At 35.2% G+C, this 26,008-nt stretch overlaps 1 protein-coding gene across 10 annotated transcripts in view; it reads left to right on the top strand.

Moving 5' to 3' along the window:
- Nucleotides 1-589: 589 nt before the first annotated feature.
- Nucleotides 590-26,008, top strand: part of LOC118280800 (latrophilin Cirl) — a 316,925-nt gene continuing 291,506 nt past the window's right edge. For all 10 annotated transcript variants that reach the window (XM_050699507.1, XM_050699510.1, XM_050699508.1 and 7 more), the window contains exon 1: nt 590-872. The gene's annotated coding sequence lies outside the window, so the exon portion shown is untranslated. The remainder of the gene's footprint in view (nt 873-26,008) is intronic.

Genomic DNA, 26,008 nt, shown 5'->3' with positions numbered 1-26,008 from the left:
AAATCGTTTACAGAAAGCAAACAAAAATTTATTCATAGGTCCGACAGAACCAAATGCCTATTATAGAATAATTACGAAGACAAATAGACAATTCCGAAAGGCTGTCGACGTTATACCAATAAAACAGAATTGTAAATAGTACTCGCTACAAACAAAACCTACCCGCGACCTGGCTAGCTAGGGCAATGCTCTGATCAACTGAATTATAGATGCAATATGCTTTGAAAGATACAATAATGAAGGTACGATACGAAACGTAATATCGAACGAGTAGCAATCCGTTGTAAATTTGATTGTAGATAGAAATGCAACGTGCACTAAGCCCGGGTAAGTTCAGCCTTTATCGAATGGAAAGCGTAGGAAGAGACAAAGACCTCACAGCTTGTGTCGCCGGGAAGCGTGTCCACTACGACACGTCGGGATTTTTACTATCTTTATCTATCGCAGCGCACAGTGCACTTCAATCAAAGATCCGAGGCCGCTCTAGGCCGACGCACTCGCCGACATAACACGTGCATTACTCACGAAATATTTTCATAAAACCGAACCAAACGCACCCGTCCACCCCTCCCCGCGACCCCGCACCCCCAGCAAAACCAGTTCAGTTCGTGCCCGGCTGCCGTGCGCGTCGGTTGTCTCGCGGAGAGAGTGTATTCGCCGCGCTGTGTTACGAAAAAACATCTTTTGTACCAAAACCAAACCAGTGCTGTGGATTCCTATTATTATAGTGCTCGTGTGAGATTGTGCCATTTCATATTGTGATGTTGTCTGTTCGAGGTGTTACAGTGGAGGATTTCTCTTGAAAACTGTGGAACGGGTTCCGCCTGCCGCCGCCGGACGCCTTTTCTCTCCGATCTCGGGATATCATTAAGGTATTTATTGTTACACCGGCTCATTGTTGTAAGGAATTCTTTCTACGACCCTCGTGTAGAGTTAAATCGATAGTCTTGATTCGGTTTCGTATGCGAGTGAGGAAGCTCAGGGCTTGTAATGCGTCGATATTGAATCGCAGATCGTGGATGGTGTTTGTGGATTTGCATTGTAGATGCGCGCGGCGTGCAATGTGCGGTAAACATTGCGGCCCTGCGAACGGGTTCGAGTCCGGCCGAGGCTCGAGTGGGCGAGTATTAATTAGGCGAGTTGGTGTAACGGTACAACTTGATGGTGCCCGCCACCCGGCTCCACTTAACGATCATTTGATAACTTTTGTTGTTGGATTTTCGTCGATTCGATTATAATTGTGTTAATAACATTTTTTTATGGTCGAAGGAACATTATGAATAGTTACACCGAAAGATTACGATTGATAAGATTAGCTACGGTGACCGAGCTTTTTACTCGAAGGAATAAGCTAGTAATGTCGAAACGATTACATTAATAGTATTGAAAGTTTCTTGATTTACATATTTTATGTGACCAAGTTAAGGTAAAACGAAATAGGTCTGTCATATGATACTTATTAGATAAATTGAAGTGTGTAGTTACCTGTCTATCTTGCTATAATAGCCACAAGCAAGTTCGTCTTAAAAGAAACATTTCTACGAAACGGCGAATCGCAAAAACAACAATAAAACCCGTCTTCACATTCGCAGATTTTTTATGATACAACATAGTTTCAATTCATCCGCCCGAGAGATGGCGTCACTCGTGAGACAACAAGCTTTTACCAAAATTGAGAACGCAACGTTACATTAACGTACGAATCTTCGCAGTTAATTATACGAAACAACACAATAGATAGCTTTGTTAACCCGATTTTACTGAAACAGCAATCACAAACAGTTTGAACACTAATTTTACGTTTCGACATTAAAACGCCACGTAATTTACATCACAAACAACCCATTTAACTTTCCGTGAACAATAAATAATTGTTTAAAACAAATTATGCAAAAATATGTATTGATTAAGTACCGATTTTAATTTAAATGCGAATATTTTAATCTGTCCCACACACAAGATTGAATGACAAAGTGATTTTTGACAGGTTAATGGGCGCGAATTCTTGATGTTCTGTGACATTTCACTTTTTTTTTAATAGAGACGTGGGTAAAAGTTTTGTGAACCATAAAGTTAGATAGTTCGATTTAGATTGCATCTATATAGAGATTGTTTAGAACTCCATAGAATTGTTATTACAAGAAACAGTGGTTTCAGATTCAGTTTTATTATCAAAATTTGAATACTCACATCGGATAACATAATTTTATAGACAATTTAAGGGTTACAATTTACAAGATGAAACCGTTGATTTAGTCGTAAAACAAGTCGTAAAGGCAGTATTGATGGCGGTCGTGTGTAAGATAAAGTTGTAGATTTTGAATAACCATAAATATTGATCTGGTAAACAATAAAAGTATGAAAATTCGTATGTGAGAAATGTCATTGCAAGATTGTAAAGGACGATGAAATAAAATTTTATTGCGAATTCAACAACATATTTTATGAAAAATTTACTTACGAATATAAAAATCGTAGAACAGCTTAACAATCAAAAAGAAAGTAACGTAACGTCTGTAAACAAGTACTTTCTCATACCCACTTAGTTATGTTTCTATTCTCATTGACGAAAACCAATTCGACATTGTTTCTACTCACACAATGCACTCTTAATAAAGAACACAATGCATATAAAATTACTGTTCATTTAGGGGCTAGAACGCACGTGTCGTGGTTTTTTCGAGTATTATGCCTTGGAGCGTTAATTTACCACATAAAAAATCTAAGTCCGGAAACGTGCGTGTCACATCGGTAGTTGTAGAACAGATGTTGACATGTGTCGCTTGGCTGTATGGTGCGCTGCCGTGAGCTAATTGACTAGGGAAAAAACGTGAGCTGCGTTCTATAGTCTGTGCTCCATCCTACGTTTGCGCGGGAAACGTAGGATTGATGCGTTATGGGAGTTGACATTTTTTTTCGTGTCCCATTTGATTTATTGGCTTTTATTTTTGGTTGTAAATCGTAGTGAAATGTTTCTATATTTGGTTATATTTGTTTATTTTGCAATTTTGTTTTGTTTGCTTGCAAATATTTAGGTTTAGGTCGCTAAAAATGAAATTTTGCTTAACTAATCTGTCTTTATATTTTTTGTTTCAATTGTTTACCTTAAGCGATACAATTGAAACCTATTAAGAAGAAAGGTAATACAAATCAAATTAATTTAACTATACACTTTAGTACATAATTTAAAGTTAACCTTTCCCCTTTTTAATACAAATTTTCCTCCACTTTATTTGAAAACGCCAATTTGTTTACCTCAAAAAAACTCGATGTTTGGACGAAAAGTTCTCAGAAAAAAAAAACACATAATTTCACTGTAATTCCGAACGAACTAGGTAAATCTTTTACTTTTTAATCTAATAACACGATGGTGTCAAAATTTACGGCTGTTCAATAGGGGTGCGCTTTTTTTGATTTATAAGAATTTTCTTTTCTAAACTTGGCTGAATGAGGCTGAATGTAAATTACTTTGCCGTCTAGCGGTCGACGGAGGACGAAAAAATTAGACTTTGTATGTTTACTGACTCATTTTAGTCCTTACAAGCAAACGTGTCTATTGTGTGTGTTTAAATAAAGTATGTACATAAGTAGGTACATAGGTATTATTTGTCTACATAAATGGTTTAGCCCGTTTTGAAATAGTGCCAGCATGTAAAAGAAAAATAGTTAGGTTTCAATCGAAATGCGTTCGATTGTTTTTTTATTTTATTTTGGTTCAAGTTTGCTCTTTCTGAGTCCTAAAGTTTAACAAATTGTAAATAGGTACTGGAAATATATGTATCTGAGTAGACTTATACGATATAGCAGTCGTGATTTATTAGGTATAACCAGTTGTAAAATTCGCAGATTATTGTATAGACAGACTTAGGATTTTTTGCATTTTTAACCGACTCCAAAAAGGTTCTCAGTTTGATCAGTATGTCTGAGCACAATTATTTCGTGTTTGACTGAAACTATTTTGTTATGGTTTTAAACATAGTATTTTACAGACTTAAGAGATGGTTTTAGATAACTAATTATATGATATGACTTAAAAAAATGGAAGATCGTACTTTAACATTTGAACGAGGCTCCGTTTTTTAACCGACTTCAAAAAAAGGAGGAGGTTCTATTTTTCACTGTTTACATTTTCTTAAAACAATGTTTTATTACAATTTACTACTTCGGTAACACTAGGTAGGCATTTGTTTGTTTTTATTTTGAAGTGAATCATTTTGCAAGTTGACACGTTTGACCGGTAACTATTTGCACGGTGGCATTGTTGCCGTGATTATTTCGATGACGCAATGACGACACATAACCTAGTTTACAATAGAAATGTAAACAGTTAACTATTACCTAGTTTTTTTATTATTAGTTGAGATCTATTTAGGTACTTACGTTTTACTTAAACAGGCGGGTGTCTGTTAAAATTAATATGTTTATGCGAATACTGAAACGCTACTCAATTTTAAGTTGTACTTAAATATCGTGCTATCTCTGTATTTTATAAAGAGTTTGTAGTGACAGAACTATTCTTGAGAGCGTCTTAAAATTAAGTGTCGTTTGAGTATTTGAACGTTAATAATGCAAATCAATACCCATTATCTATTAAAGTACCCACATATTTACAAGTTTATTTATTTACTAGCGACCCGCCCCAGCTTCGCATGGGTACAATGGTGACATATTATGCTTGTATTATACATATAAACCTTCCTCTTCAATCAGTCTATCTATTAAAAGAAACCGCGTCAAAATCCGTTGCGTAGTTTTAACGGTTTAAGCATACAAAGGGACCTAGGGACAGAAAATATCCTGGAATTATTATTCTCGATAAATAGAGAGATCAATGTACTAAACACCCACTTTTCACCAGTTACCTAATATATCATGTTTTGTAAGCCCACTCAAAAAGCCAAAGACAGAACAGGTAACAAAATAATATTTTTAGACCCGTATAAAATATCATCAATGAATTATATCAGTCATTGTTCTATAGCTAGCTAAATGTGACGAACCAGCCTACATCAGTTTCGTAATTATTAGCTGTCAAAAACACACACAAACACACGAATTTTTATCGTATATAACCTTAATGATAACACTACTGAAGTTCAGGGTTGATTGAATAAGCAATGAAGTGGTTTTGTTACTAGTACATATGTGTTTTATTATTTATTTGTTAGGTGAAACAGTAACTAAGTAGAGAATTTTCTTAACTTTCGTTGTCGTCGTATCGTCACGCCTTTTATCCCTGAAGGGGTAGGCAGAGGTGCACATTATGGCACGTTATGCCACTGTACAATGTGTTCCGTTTTATTATTATTTTTTGTGTCTTTTCACCGTTAGTGTTATGTGTTATAAGTCCTGAGCCTATTGCCATATACTGGACACAATTCCAAACTCCGTGCTATTAGTTACTGAGAAAGTTTCGAAAAACCGAAAAAGGCCAGTAACTAATACTTGTTCTTAATTTTTTGCTTTGCGATTTTGCTGGTAAAGGATTAAAGACTGTTATCCTTAAGACATAAAGTTGATAACTCTACTCCAATGTAATTCTACTATTATACAATCCAATAGGTAGCATAAAAACATGTAACATAAAACATCCATAATCGCTCCGAGCTACTGCCGTCCAATAAACATCAATCGTAACAAAAATAACCAATCAGAAAGCGCGTGGGCTTACAATTCTAAATCTAAATAAACCATCAACTTATCTTCGACATTTAACAGTAAAAAAATTCTGGACCACCGGTTACCGTTATTCGAGCGGTCAGTGAAGTACGACCACAGATAATAAGACATAAGTCGCCATGTTTGATTTTAGCGGATTAATTAAATTTGACAGGCCATTGTGACATGGCATCGTGATGAAAATCACTGTTAGGCCGGCCATGCGTGGCCAATGAGTCGTAATTTCATGTCGTTTAGCGCGTACCCAGTGTTTTATGAGCGTAGATCAATCAGACGTGTATGGAGTCAAGTCGACTGTCAATTGTCTATGATAAAACGGATTGATAGTTTCTAGAGTACATTGTTTATGGTTTTGACGTTACGTTCGAATTTTGAATTGTGCACAGATACATTATCATTATCGTATAAAATCTCCGGTAAAATAAATTGTTTTTGATTAGACCAATCTATTCTAATGATGATACAAATTCAATGCAGCATTATGCCCTATTATTCAGTTAATATTGAAACGTGAAATTAGATGATTGCATCCACCGTGTTGATTGATGTAGATTAAGTAATTCAGATTAACGTGTCACGTCAGATATGACATAGCTATGACACATCTGTCAATGATTTTATTACTTAATTGCCTATTTAGTGAAGTCCGCTCTGAGTTTCCTGTGAATATTTTTATCCTGTTTCAAATGTGACTGCCGGATCTGAAAGGGGTCTTATGTTCGATTCCCGGGTCGGGCAAAGTATATGCTGGGATTTTTCGGCTTTTCTGAAAAAATCTCAGTAGTAGCACAGAGTCTGGAATTGTGTCCAGTATATGGCAATAGGCTCACCCCCTATTACATGGGACTTATAACACCAATGGTGGAAAGTGGGTATACATTGTATAGCGTCATTACGTGCCGTAATGTGCACCTCTGCTTACCAGTTGCATCAAATGTATATGTTTTAAAATATCAGAAAGCTTTTTAAAAACTAAATGTAAAAGGAGAGTTGGAACGGTCATAACTGTGAGGTCAGAATTGTCGTTAAGAGTAGAATAGTTCTACTAATCGACTTCGTTAATGGTCTGTGTTAAAACCTATTTTTTTTTCTCAATAGTTACTTTGTAAAGTACAATATGGTAAAAGTATTTAGTTGGTATCTGTTTTGTTTGTAGTTAAAACGAGGCATTGAAGTTCTAGTGATGAATTTGTTTAAAGGATTTTAAACTTTATGTGCCAAATTTTATGTATTATTTTCGAATAGTTAGGTTAGTTGTTGTTATATTCAAGTGGTATTCATTTTACATAGAATTTTGATGTGATGGACTCTCAAGAATGTCTATTATAGGTAGTATTGGTTGGTTTTAGAGATATCTTTTGTGAAAAAATACTTAACTTTTCAAATTAGTTAATAACAATTCTTGTTGAACTTATATAGTTCTATGTTCAGTATGGTATTTTTGAGTTTAAACAACAATTACATACAAATAAATACAGACCATAATGTCAAGCGAAATCTTAAAAAAACATAAACTTTCCTCCATCGAAATATCGTGTTTTATATCTGATTATCTTTCGAGTTATTCAAGATTAATCTAATACATGCATAATTGATTAAGCATTATATAATTTAATGTCATGTATAATGTTTAAATGGTGGCCAAACGCCATCATATTAAGTAACTATATGTATATAAAAAAATCGACACAGGTTCGATTCGGTCGGTCGGGTCGGTCCTCAAAGTAGTGACACATCTTTTATTAGTTAATTTGTTAGTCTGTGACCAACCGAATGTTCTTTTAATACTCATAAAGTAGCCTGAAGTTAACTTACTTTTAGTTCCCTTTTTAAACTACAATCCACTACTTTTTGATGTTCCTCTTTCCACCTTCAGTTTTATTTCAAACATTTTTTAAAAACGTCTTCAGAAGTGTCTTTTAAAACCGCTACATTAAACTTTAATTTGTGAATAAATTCTCTTTTCATGTGGTTTAAAGTAATTAAAGAGTCTTTTATTTTAACTAAGCTGTTAAAGTGTCCTCTTTATAAACGTTTAGTAATAATATTAGAACACTAATGACGATCTGAAGCGACACAGAAAATGTCAAAATGGCCGCGGGATGCAGATAGAAAATAATATTCTAATATCGGATATTCTGTAGCTCATTTGCAACGTTTACTAGTCTAGCTGGCTTTAGTAAATCGCTTCGGATATTACCCTTGATTACTGTAACAATCAATATTATAATAACAGACTCATTAAATCACTTCGGTGTCCCCTGGAGCGACACGCAAACTTGCTCCAAGTCCCTCAACTATACTTAGCTGCGATACCTAGACTTGGGCTAAACTTATAGTACCTAGCCCGAGCAGATGTTTATTTTTTCACCTTGAGATGTTAACAACAGCAATCCAAGGAGTTTTGCAACATTTTATTGTTTTATTACACTCTGGTTCTGTCGGAGTGCGTAAGGAAGTTACGCACATTACGGGATAGCCCCAAGGCAAAATGGTTATAAGAAAGCTATTTTATTGTCTCGAAGGCTCGCCTCGGAAATAATTTCGGTTCCCGTTAGGATCTCAAGTTGAAAGTTTATTGTGGACCGGAATTGTTTCAGAATTATAGACTTACGCTTGTTCGAATCTCTTGTCAATCAAATCACCTAACACTGGATTGCATGAAGCCGTAAAGTTTGCGGAAATTGCCAGAATTCGATTGTGTAGGCTGTAAGCTGATGAGATTACAGTGCAAAAAGTGAGGTTTTCAATCTAGCAATCAGCTGAACAAACGATCGATTTATGTTACGCCGCGTTACGAGTCCTCCCCACCAACATTCCGTAGTAACAAGCCGTCGATTTTGCACGCCCAGAAACCTGCAACGTACTGAGTTTTCTCTATATAAATTCGGCGGGATTTGCGTGTAAAAGGAGAAATGTAACGATAACAGCGACAGGATCGTTCATTTATGTTAGATTACAGAATGGTGGTGAGTCAAGACTTGCTTGGGTTTTACGAGTTTCGTATGACTCCCGGATCGGCAGCGAGGCAGTTTTCCAGAACTCATTTGAGAAGTTTGCCGTCATCAAAAGTAGAAATCCGTGCGTCATAAGACTTATTCCACAGCTTCATCGCATCAGACCTATAAAAACTCAAGTAACAACGATTCAATTCATATTATACATCAAATCTGACTTATATGCTTTTGATATGTAATTCGATCACACATAAAGTCAAAACATTGACGTAACCTTTTATTTTGATACAATTAACGCCATCATGTTAACGTGAGAAAACATTTCGAGTGTGGACGCCATTCATAAATCCTATAAAGCGTCATCAGAGCATAATAACATTAAGGATATTTCAAAAGTGTCGCACACATTTGCGACCCTTGTAATACCACTGTCAACGCTAGTAATAACGACAGGTAAAAATTGGAGGCCGAACTTGTCCCTTCGGATCGGAAAGGGGATATCGGTTCTCTCTTTTATTAATTGGTTCGAGAAGACAGAATAACTCGAGCCCGAGAAAGCCGAAACAGATGGATCACGAGGCATTTGTCATTTAAAAACGTTCGCCTGGAATCCAAACGTTCGGCCGAACGATAAAAATTAGGCGAGCCTAAAATAATTGAACTCTTTTATTTGGATCGTAACTCGGAACGTTTGAGATACTTTGAACGCAATCAAGTCTGCTTCCACCGCGTGGGAGTTAAATTGAGACATTGAATGTTTGCCGTTTTCTTTCCCTCCAATTTCGCGCCAATAGCAAAAGTAAAAAGGCTCGCCGATACCACCAACATGGAAACGATATATACGAGCTCGCCGGAGAGAACCATTTCCTTTAATGTTTTCATGAGTCTCGGGAACTAAAGAGCGTGTAACAACGTATCTGTTCGTTGCCTTTTAATAGCCCAAGAACGAACAAACTGCCAAGTATTAAGTTTTATCAACCATCTGCACGAATGTCACGTCTTTATTACTACTTATTCTTTGTCCTCATGAATGCAGCGGCCGCGGGACAGAGACGGCGCTATGCGTGTGTCCCGCTTTCGTCTTGTGGTTTTTGCTGCGCATGAAAAGGTAGGGAAACGAGCGTCCCTTTCGGGCATAGGTGTTCAATTCAATAAAAAATGGCGTACCTGAACCGGTCCCCTGACATGTTTATACATTTTTCTTACTGTTGTGTAGAGGATTTTTTTGTTACGTATTTTTCGATTGAGATTGAATCCGGAGCGTTATTAAAAAAGTTCGTGGTGTAATTCTCGCGGTGATTTTTACTCTGCGCCGCGGATTTTTAGCGAATTTTCATTTTGTTTTTAAAGCTTATCGAGAACAGGGTGTGACGTTGATTTATGGCCTGACCATGTTTTGTACACCGCTCTGTATTTCAAATGTGATTAGTATTTTAATTAAATACAAATTACTTTTATGAAAGCTAAGGGTCCCCGCGCTCATTGTATTCTACCCATAACTTGTATTCATAATGTTATGAATATCCTAATTAATATTTATGCTGTGTTTGTTAGTCGAACTGAGCTAGACCATACGAATGGCTTCGCTATTTAGACATTTTGACGTAGGTACTGAAACCTGAGTATTTAATTTCATTAGTACCTGTATTCAATTCCACATTAGTGTTTTGAAGCTTTGTTTCAATAATTAGTTAGGGAATCCTGTTTCGTTCGTTCGTATAATGAGTTTTTGTTATTTCCAGTGAAATTAATGTATCGTTTACTATAGCAATCATTTATAAACGAAATGTACTCTAAAAGCAGTTGTAAAAACAAATACAAGCTTAATTCATTGAGTTAGAATCATAATATTATCATAAAACACCTCGTTATCATCAGTAATTGGTACAAAATGTACACAAGTACTAAAAAACGTTAAACAAATCTAAATAAGCAACAACAAACAAGCCATTAACCCGAAGAAAATTTCCAAACAACTCCCAAATATCCCAGTAGCTAATGCAATAAAAACAAATTGTATCCGAACTCATTCGAATCGTTTGTCTATGCTCGCAGTTTTAAAAAATAAAAATCCAATATGGCGGGTGCTAGCACTCACAGCTGACTCAGCGCACCTTACGATGGCGTCCGACGACGCTTTGTCCCGATGCCTTTTGCTAAGCGTTACGTTTGTTACTGCCATTTTATCTTTTCGGAAGCATTGGCGCCGAGTGGCGACGAGGTATTGGTATTTGAAATAAAAAAAATCCTTGTGTCGAATGAAAGCTAATACGTCTTTTCGTGATTCGTTCTGCTTCGCTTTTGATTTGAAGTTGCATCATCAGCGTTTGTGATAAAAACTTGTGTTAAAAGGTACTTAGTTGTGTGAAGATGTGTCTGATAGGGTTTTAGATTAAAAGGTCCCACGGCTCAAAGGTCAGCGCTCGGCAACTTGTTACGTCTCTTAATATTTAATAAGGTCCAGAAATAGGCGTCTATTTTTAACCGAATTCTTAGTATCTTGGTTTATTACCTACGTTTAAAGATAATAATATGATTATATTTACCGTGTATTTCAACCTAAATAATTATTTATTATGTTGAGTGTATCTGACATTTTCAGACGTATTACATCAGTACAATGAAATGTATAAAATTCTATACAAACTAAGGTTGAACTCGAACGTCGACTGCCTCGTTGGTTGACTGGTCGCAAGTGCGACTGCCGGGCAAGGTCTCGGGTTCGATTCCCGTAGTTCGAAGTATTGCTGGGCGAATTTCTCGAAAATAGTAGCACGGAGCCTGGAATTGTGCCCAGTATATGGCAATAGGCTCACCCCCTACTTACATAGAACTTTTAAGACATGGTGAAAACTGGGTGTACATTGTACAGTAGCATTATGTGCTGTAATGTGCAAGTCTGCCTACCACTTCGGGAATAGTTACGGCGTAACGCAACGATACGATACAATACTAAGGTTGAAACAGAGACAACACAGAAAGAAACTAAACACTCTTCTCAAGGAAAATATTATAATGTGTCAAAATATTCGAACGGAACTCCACAAGGCCAAGCTGCTACCATAGACAATTAGTTTCGATTTTTCGTTCTCCATGCACTCTTGAACAATTGCATAACCAAAAAGTTCCGTCCTATTCTTCTGTCCACACAAAGGCTCGGGTTCGATGCTTAGATAAGACATTTTCTGTTCTATTATACAGTTTCGTAACTGACGTTTAGCGTTGAGTAAGATGTGCATTGAAAATAATTTGTACATCTGTTGATGGGTCTGTATGGCGGTGCAAATATTTTAAAAGTTACGTAAATGTAAGTGTATGGGATTGTGTTGATTTCTTTTTTAATTAGTTATTTAAAACAAAGTTGGTGGTGGTAAATGGGTCATTTCGAAATCCTCTGTAGTTGTTTGTATTTGGAACTAGGTAGTTACGTCTTTGCGTGCTTTCATTTCGCTATAGTTAAGTTGTTGGTATACATAGCATACCTAATAAGCCATAATTTGATGGGACATTAAGATATGCTTAATCGAAGTTATCATTGTATACGTTATCAGAGAATAACATACATAACTAATATGAGATCAAGTTAAATCTGAAAATGAGATTTGATCACGAGTGTCTATTCAACAATTTAACCAAAACAAATAAGCTAACACGTCCAAAACTTATAATTTAGATAAAAACGAAATCTCTCGATAATATTAATCGCTAACTCGATAACTAGCAATAGGCTCTCATTTGGCTAATGAACAAATTAATTTAAAATCACATTCATATCACACCGTGTCAGTTTTCTCATAAACTGATCACTATAACTATTCTTGATTACGTTGAACTTTTGACATTGATATTTGACATCAGTTAAGTTGCTAGGATCTTAATGTTTGACTTTCAAAGTTATGCTAAGTATGCTGTTAACTTAGATCAATAGTTTGAAATACGATTGGAATAGTAATAACAAGAATTGAGAGATTTAAGTTTAATAACAAGTTACTTTTTTAAATAGAGAACTTATCTTTGGTATTTGTTTACATGAAGAGACAGAAAGAAAAAGAGAACGAGAGAGAGAGGGAGAGCTGTATAATAATGTCAAACAAAAAATAATAATAAAAGAACGCTTCCACATAAATGTTTTTAATGTGTTCGTTTACAAAGCATTCTAACAGGCACATCATGCAATGGCATTTAAAAAAAAACAATATTCCTAGTTATTAATACATCTAATAACTAACATTGAATTGAAACAATTTACTCATCAGTGTAACAAAAACAGTATATAATTATATACTAAATAAAGTATCGAAATGACGTTACATGCGACCTTGGTAGCAGTATAATTATTTCAAGTACCGAGAAGATATATTTAATTTATCCAATAGGTATTATCTTACCTAGGTATATACTATGTGAAACACAATTGTAAATTTACAGTGTTTCCTTATACATAGAGGTAAATAGTGAGGATGGTTATGCACTATGTAATGTTTATTTATGTATTACATAGGTACCTATATGCGTGAAATAATATTTGATTTTTCCAGGTATATAATTTCGTGATAGTTATTTTTAATTATGAGGGAATTACAATTGTGTATTTAAAATTAGCTCAACGTTATTGTGTATATTTTTATTTAAATTATATTATACTGTCGTACTTAGAGACATTTAATGATTACTCAAACTATTCCTTAGTAACGATTTTGTTCCTAAAACCACTACTGACCTCGATCTTCAGCTCTTCTCCAGTATCCAACAACTACCACCCACTTTGCTACTATCGTCAGTTTTACTACATTCTAAGTCCCATCGCATCTAATTCTGTTAAGTGATTCTAGAGTTATAGTCTAACAAATATCTTAAAACTTTCGTATTCTAGTATTTCTTGAAGATGACATATAACTGATAAGCTTCATACATATAACAAAGAAGTCTCGAATAGAGGACAAACATACATACATAAAATACAATAGATATGTGCATATGCATATCTAAGTGTCAACTTCAATGACTCAAGCATTGTATGTTATCAATGAAGCATTGTGTTAACAATACCTAAGTGCAGTAAATGCATTTAAATATATTATCACGCCGGTTATTCGCTATATGTAAGCAGAGATACTATGGAGGCCTGGAGGTTTAAGACGGGCTCGAAACCTACCAACGGCAAGTAAGAATTTGACTCTTTCCGAATTTGGACGAGCACCTAGCTTCAATTCAATTCAATTTGACGTTTCAAAAGTGCCTAATTTAGGATTAATTGAAATAAATGCCTTGACTTTGACTTTGATTATTTAGACACCACTGACAAACGGTTAAGGAAAACATCGTGAGGAAACCTGGGCTTATAATTTCTAATTAACTATAAGTTTGAAATCGCCAACCCGTATTCAGCAAGCGTGGTGATTAATGCTTCAAACCTTCTCCGTGCGAGAAGAGGCCTTTACTCAGCAGTGGCCACTGTAAAAAAAATGTAAACCGATAAAACACTCATTAGTCATTCAGTACGGTTTTTTTTTGTAGTTTTCAGACGTCATGCCGTAATATGATTATAGTAATGCGTAGGCAAATAGCTAAAAATAACGCTTTGAATAGTTCAAAAATAACTAAACAATAGTCTAGCTTTCGACAGAGGTGAACGAACCTTCTTGCGAGTATTTCTTTAGTAATTCGCCTTTTAATGTATGTAGTATGTATTAATTTTTAAATTTCGTGTTGTTACTGAGAATTCGAACCAAAATATTAATAACCAGTAGGTATTTTGCTATGATTTATTATTGGTAAAAGATTTACTGGAAAAGGTAATCCGATTTCTAAAATTCTTTCGATGGCAACAGGTTTATCATAGAACTTGCTAAATCAAAATCAAAGTTAGTAATTAAGTATTAGGTAGTTAAAATAATATGTTTTCTGCCATACTCAGAGACATTTATTGATTACTTAAACTACTCCTTAATAACAATTTTGTCCTGAAAACAATAATAATTGGTAAGGACTGGGTTAAGTACTTAAACATTATTAAATAACTCTACTAAGTTTTTTTTTAATGGTACAAGCCTGCCATAACCTACCAAACCGCTGCAACTCCTGTAAGCCAGGATCGTAGTTTAGACAGAGTAGACCAGAGTAGATTATAAGTAATCATAGTCACTTCAACATCTGCTTTTCCTCAAAACGATTAAAAGATGTGATGTTTTTATGTTATTTTGAGTTACTCATGAATTTACGACAGTTAATCGTATGACGTCTAAACATATGTGTATAGATGCTTATATAAAGAGTTTGTATACCAGAGATGAGTCATAACTACAGGCAAATGGTGTATGAGATCATCTTTTTAATTTCTACTTTCCTTGTAGTGAAGGAAAATGTCAAGTTTTTGTGATTTATTATATTGAGGACAATGTAATTATACGATTTATTATTAGTTACTAAAGAGTAGGTAGAGGTATGTCTACAGTAGGTTTTTAGGTATTAAAAGAAATTAGGGACTAAACAATTTAATGTTGTCGATTTCGGTGTCGAAAATTATAATAATTTTTACTAGTAGACAAAGCACTCCCGAGGTGCGGACTACCTAGCAGGTTTACCGGGGCTCCGGCTCGAAAAGCAGGAGTAGGAATGAAGTGGTTTTTAGTCAGTAAGAGTCTGATACTCCCTCTTGTCTCGCCCAAGGCGGGAGAAGTCTTTGGATGATTTTCCCCCGTTAAACAGAGCTATGGTAGCACATGTGCCAGTAAATAAACCAAGTTATTAAAAGTATAGGTTAAATAAATAATACTAACAACTATCCTAGGATTAAACAAAAATAAAACTCACACGAGCAGATGTTCTTATTTTATTACAAGAAACAGTTATTGCAAAAATAACGACAGTTTAAATAATTTTACAGTCAGACATATCCATTAAATTTTTAATACTGTAAGATCTTACTCAATCTAAGCGGATGAATTTAGATTGAAATAAAATCTCGTACGGATTCAGATGTGATGTTCAAAATGTGGGTTAATGCAAGATTTTAATAAGGTTAAACATTGAGATAAAAATCCTAGCGGCCATCTTGTAAATGTAAACAGAATTCAATTTGAAATTGGAACGATAGAATCGAATCTTTAAAAAGAAAAAGGTGGTCATTTGCGGCCAGGATTAAAAAAGTTTGTTGCATAAAAGAGGGTGTATTCTAAACTCGTTGAAGTTTACTAACACGCATAAATTCGGATTTACATACATACCGAAATACCGAAAGTTCGTTATCAAATAGACTACAACAATTATAAACGACACCAGCTAGTTAGGTACTTGTGCTCGAACGAAGATTCCATTCCACACCCCGTGAAATACCGGGAACTTTCACAAAGTTTAAATCGAAGTACTACTAAATATCCTCTCTCCCTTTTACTCTTTAGTTAGACATTATGGGGGAACGAGACGGGTGTATGGGCATAATTCACGCGGCTTTTAGTGGAGAAGTCGTAAATCTTTGTAGTCGATTCGCATTGATCGTTTGCGCCGACGCAAAAAGATACGCCGGTGTCCCTAAGATAAGATTACACAAAGTTGTTGATATACAACTTGAGACTTTAGTGAATCATACTGTAAAAGATACTTTTTCAATCACAAAAACAATTTCAAAGCTACGCTAGTTAGTATAAAATTATTATTATCCAAACTTGTTAATTCCGACTTAAAACAACAACACATTTCCAATTAGCCAGATTTTGCAACCGCACACCTGATTTTGGTGTACACATATTAACCAAACTGGACATTCCCACCCGATCCCATCCTCTAAAATCCTTTAATAGACCCCCCATTGCCCCAAAAATGTACGGGAACCATTTTTCTGGGAGCCATGCTATTACAATGCGTATCAAAATTGAAAGGTGTCGCAATCTAACTGTTGTGCTGGCAGATTTAGAATTTGGGTCGAGCGTGCTATTTCGTTCAGCCTATCGCGACTCCACGGATCTGCCAAATACGCGAATAAATCTGATAACAATAACTTGTACTAACTATTTTACTGAGAAACTCGAAACAAGTTATTGGAACGTTATTTAGAATAGATTTCTCAACAACGTATTTGCATTCTGTATGAATAATTTTATTGATTTATTGTTTTTTGATGTGGTATTTTGTTAGGCTAAATAAACTAACCCTTTTAACGCCTTGCTGTGTACAAAAGTGACCAATGACCTTTTTGTACGTATTAATTCTAATTTAAGTGTGCTTTTTATATGGTCACATTCCGTCGTAACACCAACCCATTAAGCTGTGTTAGTCAACGCGTTTAATAACAATGGTTACTCTACTCCGTTTAATTATTTAATTAAAGTTTTTAGGACAGTTAAGCCCGTTGAAAAGCCTCCCATTTAATGTAAACTATACACGGCAGTTACGGTTTACTTAGGCTTCTATTTCGCCGTCGAATGGCCCATCCAAAATCCTTGTACCGAGGCGCTTAGTTCGAAACTAGGTCAACCGGAACATCAGGAGACTGACGTCTTAAAATTGCATTGCACACAAATTCCACTACATAGACATAGATTAATGGCTACAAAGTTAATTATGCAAATGTATAGAAACTATTTGGGTATAGAAAGCTAGAGAAACGCTAAAGATGTGCATTGTACAGATCTCGTAATATCGGATGTGCAAAAGTTCAGATGTTACGATAAGATTTGTTCGTTGCGCAATTGTGAATAGCGAGTGTGTGGCTGTTGTGAGGTGTGGCGCAAGTTACAAGTATGAAATGACCTTATGAGGTCGCCGGGGTCTGCGAGCGGTTCAATGCACTACATCTCGAGTAATCACCTAACGAATCAAATCAACGAAGCTAAGTTAACTAGATTAATTTTGTCCAACGTCTTTTAGTGAAAGTTTGGTGCGTAAATCAGTTTTGTACGTACTCACGCGCATAGCAAGCTCAATCAAATTAATCTTAACATACCACTCATAGCTTGCACCAAACAAAAAAACTTTTGAGCGGGCACACAGCCCGGTCTCTAGCGCCTCACTGTTTCGAATCATTAATTTGACACTTGAAATAGCTCAGAAGTGTTACAATGGCAGTACAGACCCGCCCACAAAACGTTTACGGGTTAAAGGTTGGCGATCTTTTTAAATGTGGCTCGGAATGGTTGGGCAACCCTGCTTTTGTTAATGGAAATGTAATGAGTAAGAGTGAAGGCTGGTCGAATGGGCCCCGGCAACGATAATTGGTGTGTTGGATCACGCCGCGCGGTTCCGGGTTAGAAAATTTAAAATTCGAACTGAGAAAAATGGAACGTCGAGATAAAACGTTAGATTTACGAGAGGTGATTTAAAAATAGAACGGGATAGTGGTCCCAATGGGATTATTAGTTGTCTATTCTAGATTCTAGAACGAATTTTGAAATACGTAAACCGTTTGTCATGGATACGAGTACCAAGGAGGTATTATGTAATGTCACATCCATTTTTAAAACAAAATGGTGCTAAAGTTTTCTACACCCATTTTTCACCATTCGTGTTATAAGTCCCATGTAATAGGGGGTGAGCCTATTGCCATATTCTGGGCACAATACCAGACCCCGTGCTACGTGAAAAAGCCCAGTAATACTTTGTCTGACCCGGGAATCGAACCCGAGACCCCTTGTTCGGCAGTCGCACTTGCGACCACTCGACCAACGAGACAGATAACGGCATTGCGTGCTAAAATTTTATTTAAAACATAAGAGAGAATTATTATAACTATAAAATACTAAGATCGCTTTGGTCATCCATTTATAAATACTACAAAAGAATGTAAGTCTTTGTTCCTTTTGATTAAAAGCTTTCTCTGTGACAGTATTGCGTAAACATGTGCATAATAAATGCATTATAATTCAATTCTCAATGTTGTTATGTTCTTTGTTATAAGTCAATAATATTGTTCCTTGAATTATCCTGGCTCTTTACTGACTAGGTTCAATGGAGTTTGATAGATTTATTTATTCGGTTAAATAATAATCTTAGATAAAACTATGTTTAAAAAAACGACAACACGCGTGTTGAAACATGAATTAAGTGCGAATTTACATTTTATTAAATCGAGTAATATACCCAAAACTTCTCCTAAGTCTGAAAAAAACTATGCTGAAAACCACATCAAAATCGGTTTAGTCAAACGCGAGATAATTGCGCACAAACATACACACAACATACAAAATGAGAAAATAGAAAACTCATCTCTAATTATTTTAATAACCTATAATCAAACAATGTTATCTAAAAATAGACCTAATTACTTACAAATTAAAACAACTTTTTCTTCGTAACTTAACCTAAGTACATATTTAAAATTAGAATTACCTATCCATACGTACTTGGCGATTGACGTAAACGAATATCAAATCGGCTTAGTTTCGGAACCAATCAAGAAACTCGATAACAAGCGATAATAAACTCTATTTACAAGTTATAAATAACGATATTACTTTACACTGACACCGAATACATGGGTTTATGTGAATCATGTCGTATTTTATGGGTCGTAAGGTCTTATATCGTCTAGTTATCAGAGGATCAAGGATCATATATCGCGTTGTAATAATATTTTTCTCTTTAACTTCGAGTTATGTTTTTAGTAGCTTTGGACCGCGGGTTCGCTCGGTTTCACTTGGTTTGCTTATGATTACCGTTGATTGCAAGTGCGAATGGTGGGTGAAGAGACTGTCTTGTATTCGATTCCCGGGTTGGGCAAAGTTTATGACTTATTTTTCGGATTTTTGAAAATTTCTCAGTAGTAGTACGAAGTCAGGAATTGTGCCCAGTATATGGCAATAGGCTTACCCTAAGACTTATAACACAAATGGTGAAAAGTGGGTGTACATTATATAGTGGCATTACGTGCCGTAATGTGCACCTCTGCCTACCACTTCGTGGATAAAAGGCGTGATGATACAGAACTCCTAATATAACATAACTGGTGAAAACTTAATGTTACATTACCTACCTAAGTAAAATATTATATGCGCATCTGCTTACGCCTTTAAGATTTAAAGACGAGCCGATAATTATGTTAAGTATTTAGTTATAAAAAAATATCTAAGTACCTATTTAATTGTTATAAACGGGAATAACCCGCGATTAGTCACATACCGACATTATTGTATAGAAAAACGCGGTTTTTTATACATGAGTAACTTTAGTTTATGTAGTGGTGAACAATACGTGGTAATGACTATGTTCTGAATCAGATTGATTAATTAATTGTTACTTATAAGAACGTCTTAGTAAGTATAAAAGGTTGTTTGTAATTTCTTATTGTACCTCTTTAGATGACTAAACTAATGCTTAACTGACTAACGCCCGAATATTCAAACGATACTCAATTTTAAGTTGAACTTAAATATCGTGCTATCTCTGTCATTTTATAAAGAACTGATAGTGACATATCTACATTTGAGAGCGTCTTAGTGGTGACGTCACTTCTAGGTACATACTATACGTAGAAATGACATACATATTACTCCCTCTTCTAAAGATTGATTTGTAAAACGAATGTAAAAATTTTGTTATGTCGTGTCTAATATTTTATCGTCACCTAATTGACGGACTAAAAAGACTTTTAATTTTCATACCCCCTCAAAATCTTTATAACATGAAACATCTTTAAACAAATTTCCAAAAAGGAGGAGACTCTTTATTCCGCCGGTATGTTTTTTTGACAAAATTTCCGAAGCGTAGCCCGGGCGGAAAGCTAGTATCAATAAAAATAGAAAGAGAAAAGGTCACACCATACCATAACCTCTTTGCAGACCAAAACCCGAATGTCACATCCTTTTTTAAATTTAGAACACGACGCCATAACTGGCCGCAAAATGAAAGCCAATCAGATTTCCCTTTCAACGTCCACCATAACTTATTCCATAATGAATCCATGGTCGAAGGGACCTCAATCTAACCCTACAAAACTAAGGGAATCGTTCCGAGGACTTAGGAAGTCGATCAAAGTGGGATTTGCGTTGAGATCCGTGCACAACTCTGAACGTTGGAGGGTTGGTTCACAAATTGAAATTTTGTTTTTGTTTATTCAGATTGTCAGGTGAGATTTGAAGGGTTGAATTGGGCATTGTGGAGGGGATTCATTAAATATATTCTACGCTGTTTACCTAGGGATTAGGGGAACACGTGGAAACAATTCTTGTTTTTCGGTTACTGTAATAAAAGTACTTTGAAAGGTCTCATTCATATTATCATACTGTACATTTTAGCCTATCTTTATTCCGTTATAACTACGGAAAAGGTTATTTTTGAATGTATTTTTTTATATATTGAAACTGCCTCTCTACGTTTTTACTATGTAATAAGGATGACAACGGGGTATGAAAATTAAAAATCTATTTAGTCCGTCAGTTAGGTAATGAAAAATATTAGACACGTATTTTTTTATTTCGTCATAGATAAATACGTCATTTCAACGAATAAAATGCACCTAGAAATGACGTCATGTGATATATCTAATCAACATATCTTCAAAACTATTTGTTTCCGTAAGAAAATAAAAAGAAAACACCTGTCTAATATTTTAAAATAATCTACATTAAGGGCATTAAAATAAAAATTAGTCATCTACTCTAGTTATTAGTATTCAATAGGTTTGTCATTTCTATATTATTATTTTATACCAAAGTACAAGACGGGCATTAAAATAAAAATTAGTCATCTACTCTATTAATATTCAATAGAATTTTCTACGCAAAACATTCACGTCTTATAAACGAAATGCAAGCATCAAAACTTTAAATCCCCAGCAACCGAGCTAAGCAAAACTTAAAACTATAATCGTAGGAATAAACAATAGTATGTCGACAACCCTGTCAACTTAATACACCTCATCTTAGAAGTTAAATCCTTGAGGTGCAGCCCTAATCTTTCACGTCGACGGTACGAGACGAGACTAAGGGAACGCATACATTAAACCATGTTTAATGCACCAAGTTTGATCCTAAATTGCACTCCAAGTCTCCAGAATTACGCTTAAGACCCTGATTGTGATCTGAAGTGCAATTTATAACTGATAACTTGGTTCCTATTTTAAAATGGCCGTTTCATCTCAGGAGATCTTGTGTTTGATTGCTGTGTCTGTTCTTTAAGTCATTATTTTAAGTTTTAGCAACTACATTGTGTCTTAAAATTACACCTGAGTATGGTTTTTATGGTTATAATCCACCCAAAGACACCTGAAATTCTAGAGGTGTTACAAGTGCGTTGCCGGCCTTTTGTGGGTTAGGAATTTAAGGGTTGTTGGGGAATCGGGAATTGGTAAGATTGGGAAGGAATTGGGTAGCGAAAGGTGGCTTTTACATTTTCTATGTACACATCTTTCTACACTAAGAATACGTTGTGTTATCCCGATTACAACTAGATTACTTATTATTATCATTTATTGTACCAAATACACTACACACAAAAATCTTGATACTTTAAACACTACAATTCTCACGAAAAACTCTTCTACGACTAAAACCTCGAGTGTAAAAGCTTCTCAAGAATTTAACCGACGTCTTAATTAACATAAGTATTGTGTTTTGAAACTAAAAGCAAGTTCATAGTACTGTTTAGTTCTCTAGTTTTGACTATTGTGTTCAAATGATGTTTATTTGACATTCAAATACAGTTTTCTCGGAGTTTTGAGCTTTGTCGACTATTCCGAGAACTGAGATTGAGGTAATTAGAATTCGGATTTCTCGGTAATTAGTGACGAAGATACAGGCTGTTTTATTAATGATTTAGTAGAAGATTGACCTGGGTTATGCCAATTTGATTATGTTATGACAATTCACTTTTATTACACATACACATAATTTGGCATAATTTGGCATAGATGTAAATGTATGTTGCATTTTACTATCAATTTATTGATACTGTTTAAACTGAAATCTCCATTTTGGAGAACATTGCACCGCACCAAAAAAATAAATGTTTCATTCAGCACAAAATTACTAAAAAGACTCTCTTAGCAGACATTTAGAAAACATCTGACAACATATACCTCAACTAAAACGCTTAGCACAATTCGAAACGTGTTCTGAAACACACATACTTACTTTTTTATTTTGCAGTTTTATTATAACACAGTAGGTATTAAATTCTTCCCGTCCCAACTCGGATTATTTCAGTATTTTTATTGTAACAAAACACATTTCGTAAAATCAGCTGGAAGCTACTTGAAATTGCTTTTCAGGTGTTCCAGTTTAGGGTTTCTGTTTCAGGAGTCTAGTCTTGAAACTTTGTCTTGTAGAGCCAATGTAATACACGGACCAATACGTAGGTATGTTTCTATGTATGTATGTACTACTACGAAATTTTAATAAAAGAAAGAACAATGTAAACTTTTTCTTTTTGAAAATTGTTAGCATGACTGTGTTAGTTGCATGTAAACAGATGAGCGATGACAGTTTTTGTTCTAACACAACAATGATTTTCTTTTTATGGTATAATCCGGTAAACAAGCAGACCTATCGCCTGATACTAAACAATCGCCGTCGCCCATGGACACCCGAAACACCAAAAGCAGGAATAAGAATTAGGAATTTAACGGTTGTGGGGAATCGGGGATTTTCTGTTATCACTGCGGTCGAACCCGCCCATTCGCGCCGAAGCATGAAGCATGCATGAACAAACAAACATACAAACTTTCACAGTTGTCGTTGATTCAATAGTTAGCCAATCTCGGAAGTATCATGGACCATGATTAGCAATTACGTTTCTTAATTATCATTCTCATTAAGGTGTTATTTAGCAGAATTACCCAACTTCCACAAACCGTTAACAAAACAGAATTAGTCTTCTTTCAACACGATCGGAAAGAAGTACCGAAAAAAAAGTCATTTTAAGTACCAAAACTTTTTTCCGCGCTACCTGTTTCACGATTAATTAACTCTTAATTACAACGTCGCCTTAAAACTTTTTAACCAAAATCATTTATAAGGCATACCTACTGTTTCTTCTTGAAATCTTTATCGCTGAATTCTCTCGCGTCAGTCCTAATTAAGAATGTTTGTTTTTTAACTTATTTTTCTGTGGGTAAAGAAAAACAATTTCTTAAGTCCAATTCTAATTAGGGACTTAGGAAATGGCGACTAAAACAGTGAATTTATTGATTGGCTCCTATCTTGATTTTAGCAGATTGGTCGTGTTTTCCCTTGAGTATGAATAAGACAAGCCTTAAAGTGTTTGGTGTAATTTGTCAGTGAATTTTAACAGTGTTAAATAAAATGTATGCCAAGATTCTTTGGAGATATCTTCGCATATCTTTTCTGTCTTTTTATTGCTCATCAAGAATTCCAAGTTTTTCGGAAAGATGTTAATCGTGTTTCGCACACATAGCTTTGTGCCGAGGAATGTTAGTGAATGACAAATGCTTGTTCATTGTGATGTGTAATAATAATATTTCAGCTTTTAGTTCAAAATACAATTTAATCAGTGAATTCCACACAAACGAACATATATACATTGATTAGCTCTAATCTACTTCCTTTGAGTTAACTCGGATTTAACATAAACACAGATGTAACTTTAGCATTCAATTGATTTACCTAAATGATTGGTTGTATTTGTTTCTTCTGTATTTACCTATTATCTGTAAGAATTTTAAACATAATTTCTTCAATTCCTATATCATTGACATCAAACTTTTAATTTTTCTTGCACAATCCAAGCGCTATACGTCCCATTAATTCTCTAAACGGCCAATATGCAAAATTACCACAGATCTAGTGGCGTGTCACGAAATACTGACGTTCAGTGAATTATAGCGTGTTATTTCTATAGCCAATTGTATCTAATTCCAATTAAATGGTTTGAATAACTATTCAAATATCGTGATGTTTATTGGTAATTGTGCTATTGCGAATGGATTTCTGGTTAGTCTAGTTGAAGGTGTATTGTAGCTACTGTAAGACATGTATTCCTGGTACTTTGAGTTTGGTAATGTTAAGAATGGATTTGTTATCGTGTTTAGTAGTTGAAAGGGATAACTGTCAAGTTTTGTGGCACAAAGGACTTGGAGGAAATTGGAGCACGGTTTGGAGGGAGGGAATTTTTTGACCATGTCACCTCTTTTGGTCACATAGAAAGATTCTTAGAGTGCTTTTTCATCAGATATCTACTATGTAGCTATGTTACGAAGATATAGTAGCTAAGCTGTGAAACTATGTGACCGTTTACACTGATATGAAGATTATAGTTCGAGTAGTTATGCGATGTATCGATAGTGAGGAAGCAATTCATAGCACGCATCTCTTCATATAAAAAACATAGCTGAGTCCGTTTCTACTAGTGCTAAGCTATGTGTACCAATGAATATATGATTAGTGGAAGCCAAATGCATCACCAGCAACGTATCATGGCACATTTCTTGTGGAAAAGCCATCCTATGTCTGCTTACTAGTGACACTTGGTACTACCGTATAATACTAACACTGATATTAGGCGCTAAGCAACAAACGATCCGTTCCTATAAATCTAAATTACAATACAAATCCCAAAAATGTTTAAAAAGAATTCTAACTTCTACAGGAATTTGAACCTTAGAAGCTTTTAGATGTTTATCTAAAAATAGACCTTGTACAACTATGTTTTAAGTGGTATTTCTAATGTATCCTGTCGCATGGTGGCATGGCCTTTCGTCCCCGATTTGTTATATCGTGCATCCCGTTTTGAGACAAAACCTCTTAATGTCCATCAACAGGATATACCATAAACAATCCTCTTCATATATTTTGTTAACTAGACTAGCATGTGGCTGCCATCCTGTATATTTACGATCAAAATTGACGTTTACAACGTTCGCGTAAAGTTTAGAATTGTTTGTTCCTACTTGTCAAATTGAATTGTGATGTTTGCCAAGTTTGGGTTTGCTGTCGAAGTGTTTTGGTTACATTTGAATTTGGTCTCTAGTGCTTTGGTTTAGGGTTTGGTTTGGTGTTTTTGGAGGTGTGTTTGTAAGTTTGTAATCGGTCTGTTGTTTCGATACTGACAGACAAGGAACACCCGGGCGAAATATTTGAGGGTATAAGGTAGTTTGTGTTATTTTTCAGTTGTTAGTTAATCTGTCAGTGGTTTTTGGTAACAAGGTTCATGACAGTTTTTAATGGAGAACGTTTTATAATTATGTCCTTGGCTTCTTGGAAGAAGAGATTAAACATGAGAAGCTGATATAAAAAAGAGGAATATACTGAGGTATCTTGGAAACTTGGAACCCTGTTCTTCTACAAGAAAATCCGTCGAGAAAGATCATGAGTTATTAAAAATCCCCCCATAATTTACCAAGGAACATTCCTCTAATAAATACGACACCCCATAAAAATACATTATGTAAGAACATTTTTACATCGCTCGCATTTTTCGGGGCA

Source organism: Spodoptera frugiperda, chromosome 16 (genome assembly GCF_023101765.2).
Source record: "Spodoptera frugiperda isolate SF20-4 chromosome 16, AGI-APGP_CSIRO_Sfru_2.0, whole genome shotgun sequence".
Classification (NCBI taxonomy): Eukaryota; Metazoa; Arthropoda; class Insecta; order Lepidoptera; family Noctuidae; genus Spodoptera; species Spodoptera frugiperda.
The sequence above is the reverse complement of the archived record's forward strand: the minus strand, read 5'-3'. Positions and strand labels throughout refer to the sequence as shown.